The following is a 19,231-nucleotide window of genomic DNA, read 5'->3' as shown; positions in this document are numbered from 1 at the left end:
CAAAAGCCTTCCCTTCTCGTCCTGGTGGCTCACTTCAAATGTTGTAGTGTGTTCTCTCACTCACAGAACACGTGCAGCATAGCCAGCACGAGAATGGAGGGCTATTGGGGGCTCATCAGAAATCATGTTGCTTCAACAAAGCCCTGACTTAGAAGCTCAGAGCACGGTTGGCACCAAGTTCACTGCCTGAAACTACTCCAGCTGACCAGACTCTGAAGAATGTGAGAAGCATATTTAGGTGGAACTGGTTAAAGTTCAGGACCTGGATCTCAGTACTGAGTGGATCAGTTAATGCTGCCACTCAGATCAACAGGCAAACCAGTCTTAATGGGTTAATAATGGGTTTTAGACCCTGTGACTTGTCTTAGGCATGTCTACTTGGTGTGTGATTAGGCCCAAATCATCTAACTTCTCAGGGGCTTCTCAGCAGCCCCAACTAGAAAACAAGGATAATTCCTACCTCCCAAGGGCTATTTGGAGGTTGAATAAAGCAGCGTATGAAAAATTATCCATCAAGTACTAGTTCATATGGGTAAGCAGTCACACAAATTTTTTTGGCCATGGAATACAATGTCAGCCCTAGGTGCCTGCTTCATAGTGTGAGCTCAAAAACACCTGCTCAACCCACCACCATCACTGGCTGTTCCCGAAATAGCTTGCGCTGTGGATAGCAGATATATCAGGTATCACGGTGGGTACCTCGGACAGTAGAAACCCTCTATCGTCATCTACTGCGAACAGACAGGTAATGTGTCAATTCATAAAAAATATTGGTTAAACTGGGAAATCCTTACAAATGATGCATACGTACCTTAGATTTACATTGTAACTTAAAATGTATAAAATAGATTCACTCCTAAGCTTTGGATGTAGGACAAGTTTTGTTGTTGTGGTTGACTTTAAGACAGTACAGTACAGTGATCAGAGTTCACACCATCTCTCTTTCATAAACAACTCAAACATCACCTGCTAGGATTTCCAGCTTTGCTTTCTATAAAGCAGACTGAGAAAGCAAAGACCTTTGTGAAACCATCTGAGCGCAGACTCTTCTGGTTTTTATGATTCCCTCCACCCCCCAAGTTTTTAGAGTTGTCTCATCCACATCTAATTCAACAGCACTTTTAGCAACTCAACCTTACTGTTTCCAAAACATTCACTGAGTGGACAACTCTCTTTCTGCACTTACATTAAATCAGTTGTGAAACATTTAATTGAAATATGTAATTACATAACAAACGGAACTGGCATAAACAGATATGGGCAGCAACACAGCTGACTCTTGGCAAGTGTGCAACTGCACTGATGGGAACAGAAGAACCAGGATGAAACAGAGCAGCCCACTAGGTGGGAGCAACCCGCATTCTTCAGGCCTTAGGCAATATGTTTTATAAGGGATAGAAAGCTCTGGTTGATTGAATGGGTAGAAGGAGATTGGTTAAGAGTTTCTGATGCATCATTTTGTCTAACAGAGAAGCACTAGGCTCTCAGCAAAGAGACACCCTGGGGCCAGCAGAATCGGAATGGACCAAGAGGCGGCGTGTTGTAGAGCTGCAGCCCTGGGATCTGCTATCAGAGGTTAGGCAGAGAGCTCTGGAGCTCTTTGTAAGTTCTACTTTAAGAAACAGTTTATTTCAACAGCTCCTTGAATGTTGAGATATTCAGCCCCCCAATGAAGCTTCTGTCGATCCTGACCCAGGGAGAAAGAAAGCCCTGAATCATCCTGAGTATCAGACTGTGAGCACTGGCAGATGGCGAAGCCTCCCTCCCTCTTGATTGTAGCTCCAGCAAGAGTCCCCAAGAGGAAACCCCCTTGCATTAGGCCACACGGCTCGCTCTCAACTCAGAGCCAGACTAGCTCTCTCAGGACAGCTTCTTCAACAAACAAACATCACCAACATCAATGACGAGAGCAGCGGCAACTAACACAGCTATAAGGCTCTTTCCTATGATCAGTTACCACACTAAGCGCTGTACATACATTTTCATACAGTAACCCTAAACAGCATCCTCTTATATTTGCCCCCTCTCACAAGCAAAAGCACTGAGGATCAGGAGATTTAAAACTTATGAACATACAGCTGGTAAATAGAAGAACTCGAATTTAAACCCAAATCTGACTTAACAATGGGACAAAGGTCTTTAATCACATGACAGAACAAGGAAGAGAGAAGGGGAGTATTCATGGGTGTGGTGATTTACAGGAGAATGTTGTGACTTTAAGAACAACAGTTGTAATTATTTACATGGCATCCTTGAAGGCAGGGAGAAGCTTAAACTTCCAAATCAGCAATACGGATGATGCAAAAAGTCTTTAGAGTATCTTGGGAAAGACAGTGGTCAACATCACTTTCCTGCTGAGGAAATCTGGACTAATCTGTTTGGGATGATGATGATGACATAGAGGGGGATAAAGATATAAGAAGAGAAGGAAGTGTGTGTATGGGGGTGGGGGGTGTTCAATATCAGGCGGAAGATAGCCCTTCCAATTTATTAATATTTTTATTGTTCCCTCTGAGAAAATCTCATTACAAAATATTGCCCTAAAACATCCCTTTTGTGGCAGGCCAAACCTCGGTCACTAAGTACCTAATAGCATATGGTACATCTCTCTCACTATGGTCAACAGAAGGGACCCTTATCCCTGGAAGCACATCAACCATAAGTTAAATGCTTTGGAAAATACTTGGTCCTTTTTAAAGAAAATTCATACATATATCATGTCACTTTCTTTCTCTAACAACCCAGCGCGACCAGGAGAGAAGTTATTAAATTAGAATCTCAACTTTAGCAAAGACAATATTCACTCAAATTCACACAGCTACTTATAGATGTTAGAACCAATTGTTTTCCATAAGTACTCATTTGGTTAGAAATAAGACAGCACAGCAGAAGAAAAAAAAAAACTGACCCCAAATTAATATTTCCTACTGATAGTTCTCAAACCAAAAATAAACTTGAATAGTCAAGAGATGACCAAGTTAATATTTTGAGATACTTGGTTGAAAGGCACATTACAGAAATTCCAAGTCTAATTTTCCTCATTCATTAAATATGTATCTATTAAACACCTACTACATACCTTCCAAAGTGCTGTGCATTAGGCATACAGTGGTAGATATGAGTGCAAGATCCCTGCCCACGATCTCTTAGCTGTCCGCTCTGCCTTGTCAAGCTTGTACTAAGAAGCCAAATTCTCGAAGGCAGGTCCACAACTGGCCTACAAGGCATCCATTAACCTCCTGAAAATAAAGATACAGTTTTGGTTATTTGTGCATTTACTTTTCTAAGGAATGGGTTCACAGCTTTTATTCATTTCTCAAATTCTTAACTTTATAAGTTAACAACCAATAGTAAAAGAACCATGATTGAAACCAAGGAATAAACAAGCAGTTATTATAAGTGAAGGACCACACTTCTCCTCTCCCTGTCTTTTCATCCCACCCCAATCTCTGGTCACGTCTTATCTAACAAATCCCACAGGCACTAGGGTGTAACTGTATGATATTTGCCTTGTAAATCTCTAAAGTACTATATATAAATAATAGTTAATGTTATGGTCATTATTGCTAAATTTGTAAGTTTCTTCTTCCAACATTTCCAAAGAAAATCAAATATTTAATGACCAGCCACTGTGTTTCAAAAACATTGCCTCACAACACAGGTCACTTCTGAAGTAAGGGAAGAGAGACTTGGCATTCAAGCTACTGTACTGGCCAGTTAAGTTTGATCTGTTCTTCATTTTCTCTTTCTTCCTTTCCATCCTGCCTTCCTGGCTATGTTTCCTTTTGAAGGATACAAAGACAGTGAAAAACTTAGGTTTCTAAGGGATTTTTAAATGGTTATTAATTCTGGATATTTTTAAATGATATTAGGGTATCCTGAGGTTAAATGGGACCAAGTGGTTTTTAATAATACAATAAATAAATAAAAATGCATTCCCACAGGGCTAGGAATAAACACCTATGTTCCAAAACCCTTCTAGGAACTAAGGGAAATTAATGTTTTTCATCATAAGAAGCCTGGGCACAGTGTACAGACTGCATCTTTTTTTTTTTTTTGCAGTACGCGGGCCTCTCAGTGTTGTGGCCTCTCCCGTTGCGGAGCACAGGCTCCGGACGCACAGGCTCAGCGGCCGTGGCTCACAGGCCCAGCCGCTCCGCGGCATGTGGGATCTTCCCGGACCGGGGCACGAACCCGTGTCCCCTGCATCGCCAGGCGGACTCCCAACCACTGCGCCACCAGGGAAGCCCCAGACTGCATCTTGAACTGTGCAATGGCTGGCTAGATTTATCCTCCTCCTTCATTTGATATACACTACAGTCAAAAATCCTCTGAAGAATTTAAGCAAGCGCTGTCAGATGATTGCAGCCTTTGAAGACAGACACCTAAAAACAACAACCACACGCGCGCACACACACACACACACACACACACACTCTCTGCTTTCTACTGCTTACATTTCCAGACTGCTTCGCCTATAAAGATGACTTACTTTTTAGAATAATCACACATATTTTGACTAGTTTTGTTTTTTAAAGACAGTTCAGCTATATTCATTGCAAAAGCATTTGGAAATGGTCTATTTGTTTCCTCTATCCCAGCTCAGGCACTATCAGTTCATCTTGTGATTATGATAGAAATAAACACCCCACAGGAATCCTCTGCTTTCAGAGTCAGGTAGGTGTGTAATATCTCTAGGTTTTTCAGGATTTAAAGCAAAGTAAATCTAGAGAAAGTGCTGCTGTAAAATTCAAAGGAAACATGGTTATTCGGCTTTGCAGAACACGAGCAGTTCCCTTCCTCTGACAGCTCTTGCAATAGCAGCTGGAATAGAGGTAAGATCCCAAAAACATGAAAATCACACTCTATATAATCCGCTTACAGGGGAAGCAAATTAAAAGCTATTTTTGCGAGTTTCTGAGCCCAGCACATGGTCTCCTTCACAAATCGAATTTGACACTCAATCCATCCCCACCACCGACCTGAGGAATGTAAATGTGTCAAGAAGCTTAAAATTAGTTAATAAGTCCACATGAGCAATGGACTATCCAGTCCAAATTTAAGATGTATTTGCTTAAGCTTTCTAAACAGAATCTAATTCCTACTTTTTGTTGGTAGTTTTCCTGCAAATCACTTAAGCATTCTAGGTTACTGCATTATCTCAAGAACAGCATAAGTTTCAGCCTCTCTCTCTCAGTCATAAGATATTACGATGTCAAGTCTAAGCCATAAACATAAGCCTGTCTGAAAGCAGCTCTGCTGAGATGCTATTTTTGTTGTTGTCGCTGTTACATCCACTCTTGAAGGAGGTAGAGATGGTGCTCTAGCCTCCCTCATGATGACCGTCCGCTAGCTCACTGTGCTCGTCATATTGCTACAAACCACACTAACCACTTACAAATACAAAAGGGAGTTGGATTCTTTAAGCCAAGTGGAAATTTAACTGGAGATATTAAAGATTTATTTTATCTTATTGCATTAGGTACTTACTAAAGGGCAAATGTTTCTAAGGATATAGCCTAACAGTTAAAAGTGTAAGTTTTGCCATCAAATACAATGCATTCAAACTCACCTCTGTCAGTAGTTAGCTGTGTGGCCCTGGGGAGGTTACTAAACCTTACTGTGCACTGTCTTCTATTTTATATGAGGATAACAATGGTATCTCTCTCATACACTCACTGTGAAGAATAAAGTATATGATTCTATAACCCCTCCTTCCTGGGCCAACTTTGGAAATTGGACATTCTCCAGCTTCATCACAAACAGCTTTAAGATCTTTCCATATCCTGCTTTTGCCCATAAAAAAATGAGATGCAGGGAAGACTTCTTCACATACATCCAGAAAAGCTACAAATCCAAGCACTTCCCTAAACAGAAACAATCCTCTCCTTAAGAGGAATTCTACTTTCGGCTTTACAATGAAATAATATAGGTAAAAGCATCGAGCACAGTGTGTAGACTATGTTAAGTTCCTAGCAAACGTGAACTGAATCTGAAGCTGCCATAGCTTGTCCACTTTTGTTTCCTCAAATTCTTGGTGCAAAATCTTCTGGCTACTGTTCAGAATCAACTGTCTGGCTGTGTACCCCTCAATACCATTCCATGGGGAGATGCTCTTTATCCTGCCTCAGACCTTTCACTGGGCCTATCTTTGTCATATATTGGATTTTCTGTTTCCTGAAGCCTCTACTGGCAGGAATCATAAAAGGAGGAGCAGAGGTTAGGAGTCGGAATCAAGGAATCTGCTCTGCTGATGGGCAGTGTGACAGCAGAAAGGTGCTGGATTCCTCCAGTGTTCAAACCATATCCAAACCTCTGAGAGGATCCAGTGCATGGCCAATATTCTTGTCTCCTCTCCCCATCCATGAATCAGTATGATAAACCTCTGGATCCTTAAGGTACCTGAGTGTCTCTACTACCAAAGGAACCTACCTCACATGCTTCCCATCACACTGGGCATTTTGTCCTCTTTACTCACACAACTGACTTTCAGGAAGCAACAGTGGGCTGTACCTGCGCTTCTTCCTCACAAGGTAGCTGAGAACCATGCAGTCATCTTCAGTCATAAGCACACACCTGGCTCCAATCAGAGCTCCAGCAGAGGATGTCAGGTGGCATACAACCCTCCTTGAAACCCACCATTTCCCTATCATGTCTCCATATGAAAACAAGAACTAAGTGGGAAAGAGTCATACAATCCTTGGTGGAACCCGCGCTTCTGGAAATGTGTTTCCTCTAGTCCCAAGGAACAGCTCCCAGGGAGAATCATCACCTAAGCTGCCTCGGTCTACAGAGATCCCTGAACCTTGATGGCAGGGCTCGCCTGCCCTATCCTCGGCGAATTCTTGGGCAGCTGGAAGGGTGGGCTTGACTTCAACTCACCAGTTCTTTGACTTCTTCAGTCATTAACCACAGCTATCTGACCCTTGAACCAAGTGCTATGTGTTATTCTTAGCACATGCCTGCAAACCCCACAACCCAGCTGCTTGCTGTGATTCAGAGTTCTCCACTGTGTCTGAGCCTATGCTACCTCTCCAGGTTCCTCCACATCTCTCATCTCAACCGGAGAAGAGGATGATATTCTACTTAACTCCTGCTCTTGATACTCATCAGCTGCAGAGAATGGTTCATGTCCTCTTACGCAGCCCTGGCACCTATAATCAGTAGAATCTGAAATTTTCACATCACGGCACTAGGAATCAGAAAATCCAGGTTTTAGTCCTGGATCCATTCTTATAGGATCTCGAAGTCACTTCCTAAACTCCACTGATGTATTAGTTCACTAGGGCTCCTAACAAAGTGCCACAACTTGGGTGGCTTAAAAATGCAAATTCCTTGTGTTACAGTTCTAGAGGCTACAAGTCCAAGATTAAGGTATCAGCAGGATTGGTTTCTTCTGAGGGTCATAAGGGAAAGATCTGTTCCAGTTGTCTCTCTAGTTTCTGAGGGCCTCAGATGTTCCTTAGCTTGTAGATGACCATCTTCTCCCTGTGTCTCTTCCCTCTATGTGTGTTCGTGTTAAAATTTTCCCTTTTTATAAAGACACCAGTCATATTGGATTAGGGACCCATCCTACTCCAATATGACCTCATCTTAACTAATTACATCTGCAGTGACTATTTCTAAATAAGGTCACCTTCTGAGGTACTGCGGGTTAGGGCTTCAGTATGTGAATTGGGTCAGGCTGGGGAAGGGGCAGGGGAGACATAATTCAACCCATACCAACTGGTAATCCCTGTTTTACCTACTTGCAAAGTTGATGTGAGAGAGATTGAATATAAAAGCATTTTGCGAACTGTAAAGTACTACACAAACACAAGGAATTATTAGGACTTAAAATACTTGATGGAGTTTGTTTTTTGAGACTTACAGCACACGGCCATCCTACTGATTATTCTGTATAATAACAACAGTCAAGAAGTGGCCATGCTACACCCATAAAAGTGAATTTATTTTTCTACAAGTGGTGTTTCCTTCTCATTTATTGATTTGCATAAAATGCCACTTAATGGCTTAAATATTTATAATATGTGGACTCAGTAAGAGCTTAATTTCCACAAAATAAAAAGGTGCATTATCTCTTACTGCAGACAGAGTCCTTTTTTTCCATTTACATTTCCCTCTCCTCTAGACAGAACTTATGTAAATGGATTAGTAGCACAGAAACAAAATATAGTCTTTGCAGGGGAAAAGTTGACTGGGAAAAGGGCTTGTACTCTGAAACTGTTTGAATCTTTTCATCCACAAGAGTTTTTCCAACGCCTAAGTAAATAGAGGGACACTTGAAAATCGAACTAACTGACATGACAGAGATTTATTATTTCCCCTAAGGAGGAAAGAGACAGGAAGCTTTCTGATTCTATCCGGGTGCTTATCCAAGATGTTACTATTGGGCCCATCTACTGCCCATGGAAGGAACAACAATAATCAACAACTGTTTTCGTAGAGTAGCTATAGAAATCTTTTTACACCTTTGAAAACTGGTTTTTAATTGCACAGCGGATTAGTTCCCTGTGTCTGCTGTAACAAGTTGCCACTAGCTTAAATAACAGAAATTAATTCTCTAACAATTCTGAAGGCTACAAGTCCAAAATCTAACAGGACAACGGTCTCTCTGGGGGCTTTAGACAAGGGTCAGTTCCTTGCCTCGTCCACCTCTTGGTGTGTGCCCCAGCTTTCTGGGGTTTGTAATAACATCACTCCAATCTCTGCCTCTGTCTTCGCATTGCCTTATCCTGTGACTGTTTCTTCTCCTCTTCTGTCTAAAATCTCACTCTCCTCCCTCTTGTAAGGACACTTGTGACGGCATTCAGGGCCAACAGGAGGAATTTATTGTAATGTCCTCATCTCAAAATCCTTAACTTAATCACACCTGCAAAGACACTTTTTTCCAAATAAGATATTCACCAGTTCCAGGGACTTGATGTGGATATATTCTGGTTGGGGAGGGCCCACTTTTCATGTATCACACATGAGTAGAGAAAAGAAGCTTTCAACACAATTTTTTTTTTTTTTTTTGCGGTACATGGGCCTCTCCTCCCATAGCAGAGCACAGGCTCTGGACGCGCATGCTCAGTGGCCATGGCTCACGGGCCCAGCTGCTCCGCAGCATGTGGGATCTTCCCGGACCAGGGCACAAACCCGTGTCCCCTGCATCGGCAGGCGGACTCTCAACCACTGCACCACCAGGGAAGCCCTCAACACAACTTTTTAGATCATTAATTTTCAAGCTTTTTCTAGGAAGCCTTGTGGCCCTGAGATGGAAGAGCTGGCATGGCAGAGGGAGGTGAGCTGTGACCAAATCTTGAGGCCCTCTTTCCTCCATCAGATTGAACAGCTCTGCTCTTCTCTTGGAAAACGGTGCCTGGTGAGAAATGTTATTTCAAGGAAGGATTCAGTGGCTTAAAAACAAGATTGAAAACTATTGCTCGAGATTGGTGATTCTGAAAATGCTTTTCTGGCTACACAAAATTCACGTGGAAAAGAATTTTCATAAACAGGACATATATTCCATTGTGGGAGATTCTGAGTCATAGGTCTGAGGAGGAACCTTGGAATCTGTATGTTAAGAAGTACCACAGTGACTTGATATCATCACCAGCAGTAGGGGTCATACAGCTCCAGGTAAATCAAAGTCCTCATGGACCTAGTCTTGATCTATTATTTGAAATTACTGGCAAGAGTGAGAGGGGTCTCTAGTACCCTGTAAGAATAAGAGAGGGCTGGGGAGGCCATTTCTGTGACGTAAACATTTCAGGGCACTATTTCTTAAAGGATTATTGGCACTTGTTGAAAAACTTTACAGTTCCCCAAAAGGAAAGATACTGTATGATTCCACTTTTATTCGGTACCTAAAATAGTCCAAATTCATAGAGAAAGAAAGTAGAAAGGTGGTTGCCAAGAGCTAGGGAAAGGGAAGAATGGAGAGCTATTGTTGCGTAGGTACAGAGTTTCAGTTTTGCAAGATGAAAAGCGTTCTGTGGATGGGTGGTGGTGATGCACAACAATGTGACGGTACTTAAGGCCACTGAACTGCACATTTATAAATGGATAAGATGGTCAACTTTATGTTGTGTGTACTGTAGCACAATTTTTAAAACTTTCTTATGAAGCAAGGTCATAGGCAATGGTGGTGGTGCACCTAGATCCCATTTGATCCCTGTTTAACATATTTGTGCACCCTTTTCCTGTATAATTTTGATTCTAAAAAGCAGCCCCCATAGCTTATCCTTGGAGAACTTCCCTCAGGCTATTTGAGCCACTCTTTCCCCACAGCTGCCCAGGGAGTGAGTGGGTGGCCCTTATCCAAATCACAGGTACTCCCTGGTGAGGGCAACTCTAAGGCACAGTTCATGCCCCAGAATTCCCAACGTGGTCAGGCTGCACGTAGCCTCTGAAAGATGCTGCATGAGATCTCACTTTTGCCTGGCTTCCTCCCATACCCTGGGTCCTTGTCATAAAAAATCACTTATGCACATAGACACACACACACACACACACACACATGCACATACACACAAAATGTTACTTTTCATAATTTGACTGAGTCTAAGAGAACAAATTCATGCACCAGGACCAACCACATGATTCTTCCACCAAGAAGTATAAAGAATTATGCCGTCTTCTGGAATTTGTTGAGATTTTTTAAATGTTCATAAATGCCATCAGGAAGTATGTGAAGAAGGCCATAAGAGTGATACAAAATGTTAAGGCACTTCAGGGCAGGAAGAAAGTAATTCAGGCTGGAATAACCAAGAATGGATGCATGGAGGAAGAGGTTGGGCCTGAGAAGATAAGAAGGATTTGGTTAAGTGAAAATTGCGGGATGGCAGCTCAGAGAGTCATGCCAGAAGTGAAGACAGGAAAATTTCTTCTCAAAAGTGTGTTCTCGGAAGGACCATTAGAGAAAGCATGTCAGATGCTGTGCTTCCCTAAGCTACTTGGCCCATAGGCATGGCAGAAGAGGGAGTTCGAGACCAGAAAGTAGTAGGTTACTGCAAGATTTAGACTAAAGCTGCTGAGCTGGGAGAGAAAGAGAAGCCAGGGGCCAGAATCGGCAGCCCACAGGGGTAGATACACAGGTATACGAAGAGATCAAATTCATAACAGACTTGAAACAAAATGAGGTTCTGAGTATAAAAGGGTAATTTTTCGAAAAGAGAAAAATCATGCTTCTCCTACAAATATAAAATAAAAATGGGTCAAAAATTTATTTATGATAAATTTAAAATTTATCATAAATAATGAGGGAACAAGTAAGATGTAAAAAAATGAGTTCAAAGGAGAATTCAAAGAAGAGACACACATATAGGCAATCAGGAATGCAGAAATAAAATTGCTAGCAGATGCATCTATGCAACTCCGCCAGAAAAAAAAATGCATTTGCACTTCAAGAACAAGAATCATTTACATTACTATTAGTTGTCTACAATTTACAGATCTATAAAATAGTTTGGTCAAAGACAGTAAGAGACGAAGACCCTATAAAATCAAATAATCCAAAAGGCTAAGGTAGTTAATGCCTCACATTCAATTGAAAGGACACCCAGAAATCCTGTGGCCATTTCAAAGCCTTTCAACTTTTCCTGACAGTGATCAAATAAGCTTGAGTTGCCCTGAGTTAAAGTTATCAGGTATCTTTTCTCAGAGCCTTTAATGGGTAACATACATTTAGAATCAACAAGAAGAGAACATAGTAAGGACCATTTCCCAAATGTATTCGCTCATGAGGCCCTTTTTCATGTAATTCTTTTTAAGATATTATAAAACATCAGTATAGAGCTGCTTAGGGAACCTGCACATGAGCACTTTAAGCTCCTGGTGCTAAAGGAAGGAAAGGGTGGAGGACATCATTCCCCTAGCCTGAGGATCTGGCTGGTTTTCAGAGTTATTCCTCATTCCTGTGTGAGCAAATAGCTCCAACAGCTTTCTTGTAACTTGTCCTTAACTTTTCTTACATTCCCACCTTCCTAGCCCACCACATGGTACGCAGCACACAGTCAAAGTAGCACACGAAGGGCTGAAAGGATTAGACTGGAGATGCTGGGGAGGAACTATTCTTGTCCCTTCCTCCACTCCACCCCACTTTTACATTATCTGTTATTTGTGTCTAGTGTGCCTTGGGCTTGATTACAGACCAAGACATTTCTCAAAAGAAAGGAATTATGGCTAGGATACACCTGCCACACTTATGTCTGTCAACTTAGCTGTCTATTTAGAGCCCATAAGAGCACTCACTGAAGAATGAACAACTGTTCTCATCAGCAGTGAGCTGTTTGGAGACAAGGATATCTTCTTCCACCCTGGCTGAAAAAATAAAGCAAAGGCACCAAGCCACTGGAAGTACCTTTTTTCTGGGGCCAATAGAACTCCTGGTCATTCTGTGGACCAGTGGACAAAGCTTGGCATTTGAAACCAGAAGACATGAATTCAAGTCCTAACCTCTTCATTCATTAATTGTATAACCTGAGGTCAGTATTTCCCCCTCTCTGAGCTTCTACTTTTTTATCTGTAAAACAAGTATAAAAATAACACTGAGTTCAGAGCGTTACTGTGAGCATTAACCTATTCACTGAGATAAAATATATGAAGCACCTACTGTGTAACTGCATATAATAACGACTCAATAAACATCCCCCCGGTGCTTCCCTGGTGGCGCAGTGGTTGAGAGTCCGCCTGCCGATGCAGGGGACGCGGGTTTGTGCCCCAGTCCGCGAAGATCCCACACGCCGCTGTGCGGCTGAGCCCGTGAGCCATGGCCGCTGAGCCTGCGCGTCCGGAGCCTGTGCTCCGCAACGGGAGAGGCCACAACAGTGAGAGGCCCGGGTACCACAAAAACAAATAAACATCCCCCCAACTTATTTCATTTACTTAAATATGATAAAACATTGTTATTTAGAGAGCAGACATATGGTGTGCCACCCTTGATGGTACACAGATGGTTTTACCTGATATGTATATTTATTTTTATACATAACGTAAAAACAATACTTCACCTTTAAACCCATAGTTTCACAGATATTTTGTTTAGGACAAAATTAAAGCATTTAAGTTTAAAAAATCCGTTAAAAGGAAAACATCCAGTTGATAGTATTACAGATAGAGCACAGATATAGAACAATTGTAAAGGTGATGCACGAATGACAGAATTTGGGAAACATTGAGATTATATGTGCTGAGTGGCCCAAAGAGGTTCTAGAAGCAAAAGATGGAAGCTTCTGGGAGAACACTTCACTCTGGAAGAACTTTCTAAGATACCTGAACAAAAATGGACTGGACCAGATAAGTATCCCACCGTTGCAGACATTGCAGCAGAGATTAGCAGACCTGTTTGCAGAAATGGCGTAACGGAGATTCAGATGTCAGATGGGTGATTAGACCACATGCCCATTAAGCTCCTTTTGAACCACATGAAGCTATGCTTCTGTGATTAGAAGGACTTCTGCTGTGGAAGCCTACAGATCACAAGCAAAAATACTTAACAAGAGACTCCTGGGAAAAGGTCTCAGGAGTCCTGAGAAGTTTCCTGACGAAGTTTCTGTGGCCTGTCTCCATCTCTTTTTGCATGCCAATTTCCATCACATTTCACAGGCTCTGCACTTTCTATTCACTGAATGCTTCCTTTGAGAATAAAGTCCAGATCCTCTGCTGCAGTGATTTCCTTTGGGTGTGAACTATGAGAAGGCATAGGGTAATTAAAGCCCACGCTTGCAAGCCTGTCTGACTGACTGATGTGTACTCCCCTCTGATTGGGGTCTGATTTGAATAAGAATGCCAGCCGGCAGGGCCAAGAGAGAGCAGAGGCGGAAGGAAGCCTCTTTAAATTCTAACAATGATATGTCAGACCAGGGCTGGGTTGGCATCTTCAGCCACACTCTTCCACCTTCCTCCGGTAAGACCCGCATGCACTCAAACTGAAGACTTGCTCTACCATTCCGGGGAGAGCCTCTGAAGAAAAAAATCCGACCTCCTAGCTCACCTACCTGGTTGTTCCACATTAAACACGTTGTATAGACTGTCGGAGTATGCCGCTGCCCAAGTGGCATGCTTTCCAAGGAGCTTGGAAAGCCCCTCAAATACTCCCTTTTGACTGAAATCCCTTTAACAGCTAACCATGTCTTTATAAAGCAACTGTCTCCAGAGAAAGGAAACACCGTGATTGAAATAAAGGCTACGGTGGAAATGACCACCTTGATCCTAGACCAGAGAATTTTACATTAGGAATATGGCTGCTACTGCTGCTACTACGAACAGTATGTGCCAGGTACTATCCTAAGAAATGCCTCGTTTGCACTGACCCTTCTGCACCACTACCTGTGAGGTAGGGGCTTCCCTTCTTCCCATTTTAAAAATGAGGAACTTCAGAATTGGGGAAGGTGAGGGCTTGTCCAAGTTCACACACCTGAAGATCCTTAACCCGACCATCTGCCTCCAAACCTATCATTTTAAACTAAATTAGCAGGTTATTCAGACCAGCCCCTTCCTTTTTAAAAATGAGAAATTGAGACATGAAAATATAGAATTAACGTGTCCACCGTCATGCAGCCAGTAAGTGGCAGAGCTGGAACCCAAGTCTAAGGGTTTCAGAAAAATCCAAATTCCAGACTCTTTCTAAGAAGCAAGGGAAATGTGGGTATAGGCAGAGATGTCAAGAATTCTGGGTGCCTGAAATTTAGGAAGACAGAAAGGGTAAAACTGAGAACAATCAGCACGTACTGTGTCTCCTTCACAACTCTGCCTTGGTGTCAGTGCAGGGTCCGAGGCTGAACCTTTTGAGCCTTTACTATGTTATGTGCCAACACCTTTCTAAGAGGAAGCACTGTGTTTTGATACCAACAGAGGCACAGGATAGAATTCCAGCCATGCCACATGAGCCATGTGGCCTTAGATAAAGTACTTACCCTGCTTGACCGCAGGAGAAGCAGAGGCTGGGAGAGGGGAGGCCACTTGCCCAGAGACACATGGCCAGGGACTGGTAGAACAGAAGTTCAAATCTAGGTTTTCTATTACAACAACTGGTAACACAGAATAGAATAAGCAACTATAGTTATGGTTGTCGTTGTTTTGCTTTTTGTTATTGTTTGCTCGTTCTTAATCCGAGAAACAGGAGAAGAAAAATGAAACAGGCTGCTGGCCTTCTCGGTGCTGTATCCTGGCTGTGATATCCCTGCTAAATGGAAGAGCCCTGTGGCTCATTAGCACTGAGCCGGCCTCCCTGGCTCCCCCCAGGCACCCGGTGCCGCTCTCCCGAGCAGGCCAGCTCGAAGCAAGAAGCAGCCTCTCTGACTTCCCGTGGGAAAGGGTGCCCCGGTGACCTGGAACAGACAAAAGGGTCTCTTGGAGAATGGAGCAGTTAGCTGCCCAGGATGAAATGCTGTCATCAGTGACCTGGTAAGTGAAGGCCAAACAGCCCTGCCCCCATCCTGATACTACAGCACTCATGAGGGAGGCTGGGCCCAGAGGAGGTCTTTACCACCTGGAAGCTGACAAGCCTAGCAGCTGCTGCTACCCAAGATGACAGGTCCATCAGCTCTGCTATAAGAAGAAATCCATGTGTTCCAGGGCTTGCTGGCATTTACAGGGAGTGGATTTGCTGTAAGTAACCAGCTGGCTTGGAGGGATAACATGTCTCAGGGCCTGGGGCAGGTCTGGGCCCCTGTGACTCACTGCTCCATGCCAGGTTTCCACGTGATGGATTGTAGCCATTAATTAGACACCTGGGCGATGCTTATGGCCCATGACCTCAATCCCTGTTAGGTTTCATGTTTTGTTTTGTTTGTTTGTTTGTTTGTTTTTAATAAGTCAAACCCTTCTGAAACCATCTGCAAATGGAGAAGAAACAACTAAATGAGAGGCAGCTAACTAAATGGCAGAGTTCTGTGCCTGAAATCTTACAAATCTGGGTTTAAATCCCTAGTACCTCTCAGTTTCTGTTGCCCCTGGGCCACTTCTCAACCTCTCTAAGCCTTGGTTTCCTTATATGTAAAATGAGAATAATAATATTTCTTATTTGTATTAGAACTGCTTTTGAGACTACACAATAAATGTTAGCTGTTAGCATACTGTAATGGGATTCCCTATTCTCTTGTCTGCAGCCCTGTGAGTAAATCAGTTATGTAAGAATAGAAACCACAACCTCTCTGCTCACCACTTGACTTAGGCTGACTTGTCCTAAAAGTCATCCCGTAGACAGGTATTTGAGAGCAAGAAGTCCATTTAAAGCCGATCCCATGAAGCATGGGTAGGGAAGTAGGAAAATAGGGCAAGAATGGAGGATGGAGCCAATCATGAGGATGTGCATTATGTAGCCAGGACCTCCATGGGCAGATGAAGCTCCATCCTATTAGAAACCTCTGGGAAATCATGCTTCTGTGTCCCATGTGGGGGTGGGAATCAGGGGTGCTTAACCACCAACAACCTTTGGGCTGCTCCCAGAGGCATTAACTCCCGGGCACTGCCACATGCTCTGGGCTCCAGGTAGAAAACCCTGGGGCAGAGAGTTGTGGAGGTTGCACAAGACACCATCAGCACGTACTGCAACAGTGGATGCCAGCAGGGAAGTGGGCAGGGCACTGGCAGTGGCTGCTAAACCTCTGTTACTAGCCTTTGGTACAATGCCTGATACTTGGGTGGTGCCCAGTACATACTGAATGAATGAATAGGAAAAAGAGACACAGATATTGATAACTATAACACAAGATAGTAAGCGATCAGAATCATAAAAGAGGCAATTAAATTAGCAAGGGAGGTTAAAAGGAGATAAAATTTATTTTTATCCAGGAGTTATTATCAAGGTTTTAAAGAAGAGATAGCAATTGAGTGGGGGTATTTAAGGATATGTTATGGGCGGAATTGTGTCCCCCAAGAAATTCATATGGTGAAGTTCTAATGCCTAGTACCTCAGAGTGTGACTGTATTTACTGACAGGGTCTTTAAAGAGGTGATTAAGTTAAAATGAGGCTGTAAGAATGGGCTCTAATCTATTATGACTGAAGTCCTTAGAAAGAGAGGAAATTAAAACACAGACAGTTACAGAAGATAAGACCACGTGAAGACACAGGGAAAAGACAGCCATCTACAAGCCGAGGAGAGAGGCCCGGAACAGATTCATCCCTCATGGACTTCAGAAGGAACCAATCCTGCTGGCACTTTGAACTCAGACTTCTAGCTTCCAAAACTGTGAGAAAAAGTATTTCTGTTGTTTATGCCACCCAGTCTACGGTACTTTGTTACAGAAAACTATAGAAAACTATACAGGATAGGTAGCTCTGAGCTTCTTCAAGGTTGTTTCTCCAGCCTAGCAGACTGCTTACACAGTGTAGGGGCTTAAAAACTTTATTCTCTGATGAATTTGGCTGTGTGGCAAGTGGAGGAAAGGCATTCTAATAGAGACAAGTGCAAGAATAATGACATGGGGACCAGAAAGTGTGGCAGCTACTAGAAACAGCAATTTCAGTTTGGCTGGAGCCTAAGTGCTAATGGTGTACAGTGTGGCATAGTGTTGGGATGCTAGATTGCATTCAGAATGAATTAATACCTTGATAAGGGGTGTGGACCTTATTAAATGGTGTCGTAGCAGTGATCCCCTGCAACAATCACAGCTTCCTATATCCCTGTTTGGATTCTGGGCTTGACCAGTTGGACATTAGCAAGTGTGGTGCAAGCAAAGTCTTAAGAAGCACTGGGACATTGGGGTTTGCCCTTTCTTACTGCTCTTAGGAACCCTGAGATCACATGTGAAGAGGCCAAAGCTAACCTACTGAAGGATGAGAGACAGCTGCACTTCATACAAGCCGTGCCAGATAAGATTCCTAGACCCACCAGTCTACTCACCTCCAGATATATGAATGAGGCCATCCTGGACATTCCAGCCCAACAGAGCCAACCCAGACCAGAAAAACAACCGACCGAATTGCTACAAGTATAAATATTTATTGTTTGAGTCCAGTAAGTTTTGGAATGGCTTGCAGTGAAAGCTACCTGATATAATTGGGAAGTCATTGAAGGTTTTTGGAGGTGGGAAGGGGGTATAACTGAGGCTTTAAGATTAATCTGGATATAGTGTGCATGATTTAGAAGGAAATTGTTTTAGCTGTTCTCTAACAGGAACAAGTAAATCAATCCTTTGCTCTGCCTTCTCTGAATTTCTCTAGTGCTGAGACCAAGATGGGCCATAGACTGGAAACCTTGTTTATATTATAGATCTGCCGTCTAGAGCTACTGTTCACAGCTACTGTGAGATCTGCTTTTTTGGATCTAAATTTCTCAAGGAAGGAGCAAATGTTAGAGGTGGAATTCCAAGATAATAGAGCAATGGAACTATTATCAAATGCCAAAACAAGAGGGAGCAAAACAAAATAACAAAGAGGGAGCAAAACAAAATAATCTAAAATTCATAGTAACTGAACTATAGGGGAAAACAGCTGGAGTTTAGGTCAGACTAAAGGAATGGCTCTCACAACTCTAAAAGACACAGCCCATGTCTGAGCTGATTGTGGCTGGTTGCTTCTAAGTTCCTGGCCCTGTCTCTTTCACCCTTGGAGACAGCCAGTGTCACTTAGCATAACTGGAATGTGATGAAAATTTTGGGGATTATTTTGACTTCAAAGCTATGATAAAAGCCTAGGTGAGAAAGGAGGTAAAAATCATTGCCTGCTATTAGCCATGATACTCCTCTCCAACTTTTCTAAGAATTTAATTCACTGTGTCACGCAAACAAATTCTACGTAGAGGCAGGGTTCCATAACAGTGGCCTTCATTTTTGAAGACCACCATATTTCCAATCAATCAGAATAAGCCTCCCAGCAACTTTGCGCTGCAACTCTGGACTATGTTTTTCTGGAATTCACAAGTAACCCAAGCAAAGTCATGGGAACAATGTGACTTCCCAGAGGGTCAAAGCAAGCCAGAAGCAGAACCTAAATTACAAACCATATCTCCAAATGTCCAGCCTATGACTTTATCCACAAAACCAGCTCTGCCTCCACTTAGCTATTCATAATTCCCCCAAAGATGAGGGTGAGGATAATTTATGAAACTAGAGAAACTGCATGCTTTGTTTTCCACTAAATTCCAGTGTATTCTTTAGCATGGCAAACCACATGAGACTTCAGCTGAGATAGAGCACAGAGAGGATGAAAAATTTGGGTCTGGTTCTGCTAAATTTGTTTCACCCTAAAAAAAAAAATCATAATCCACCTTAATTATGATAAAGAACCCAGAAATGATTCTC

This window comes from Globicephala melas, chromosome 11, assembly GCF_963455315.2.
Source record: "Globicephala melas chromosome 11, mGloMel1.2, whole genome shotgun sequence".
Taxonomy (NCBI): domain Eukaryota; kingdom Metazoa; phylum Chordata; class Mammalia; order Artiodactyla; family Delphinidae; genus Globicephala; species Globicephala melas.
This window is presented reverse-complemented; position numbering follows the sequence as displayed.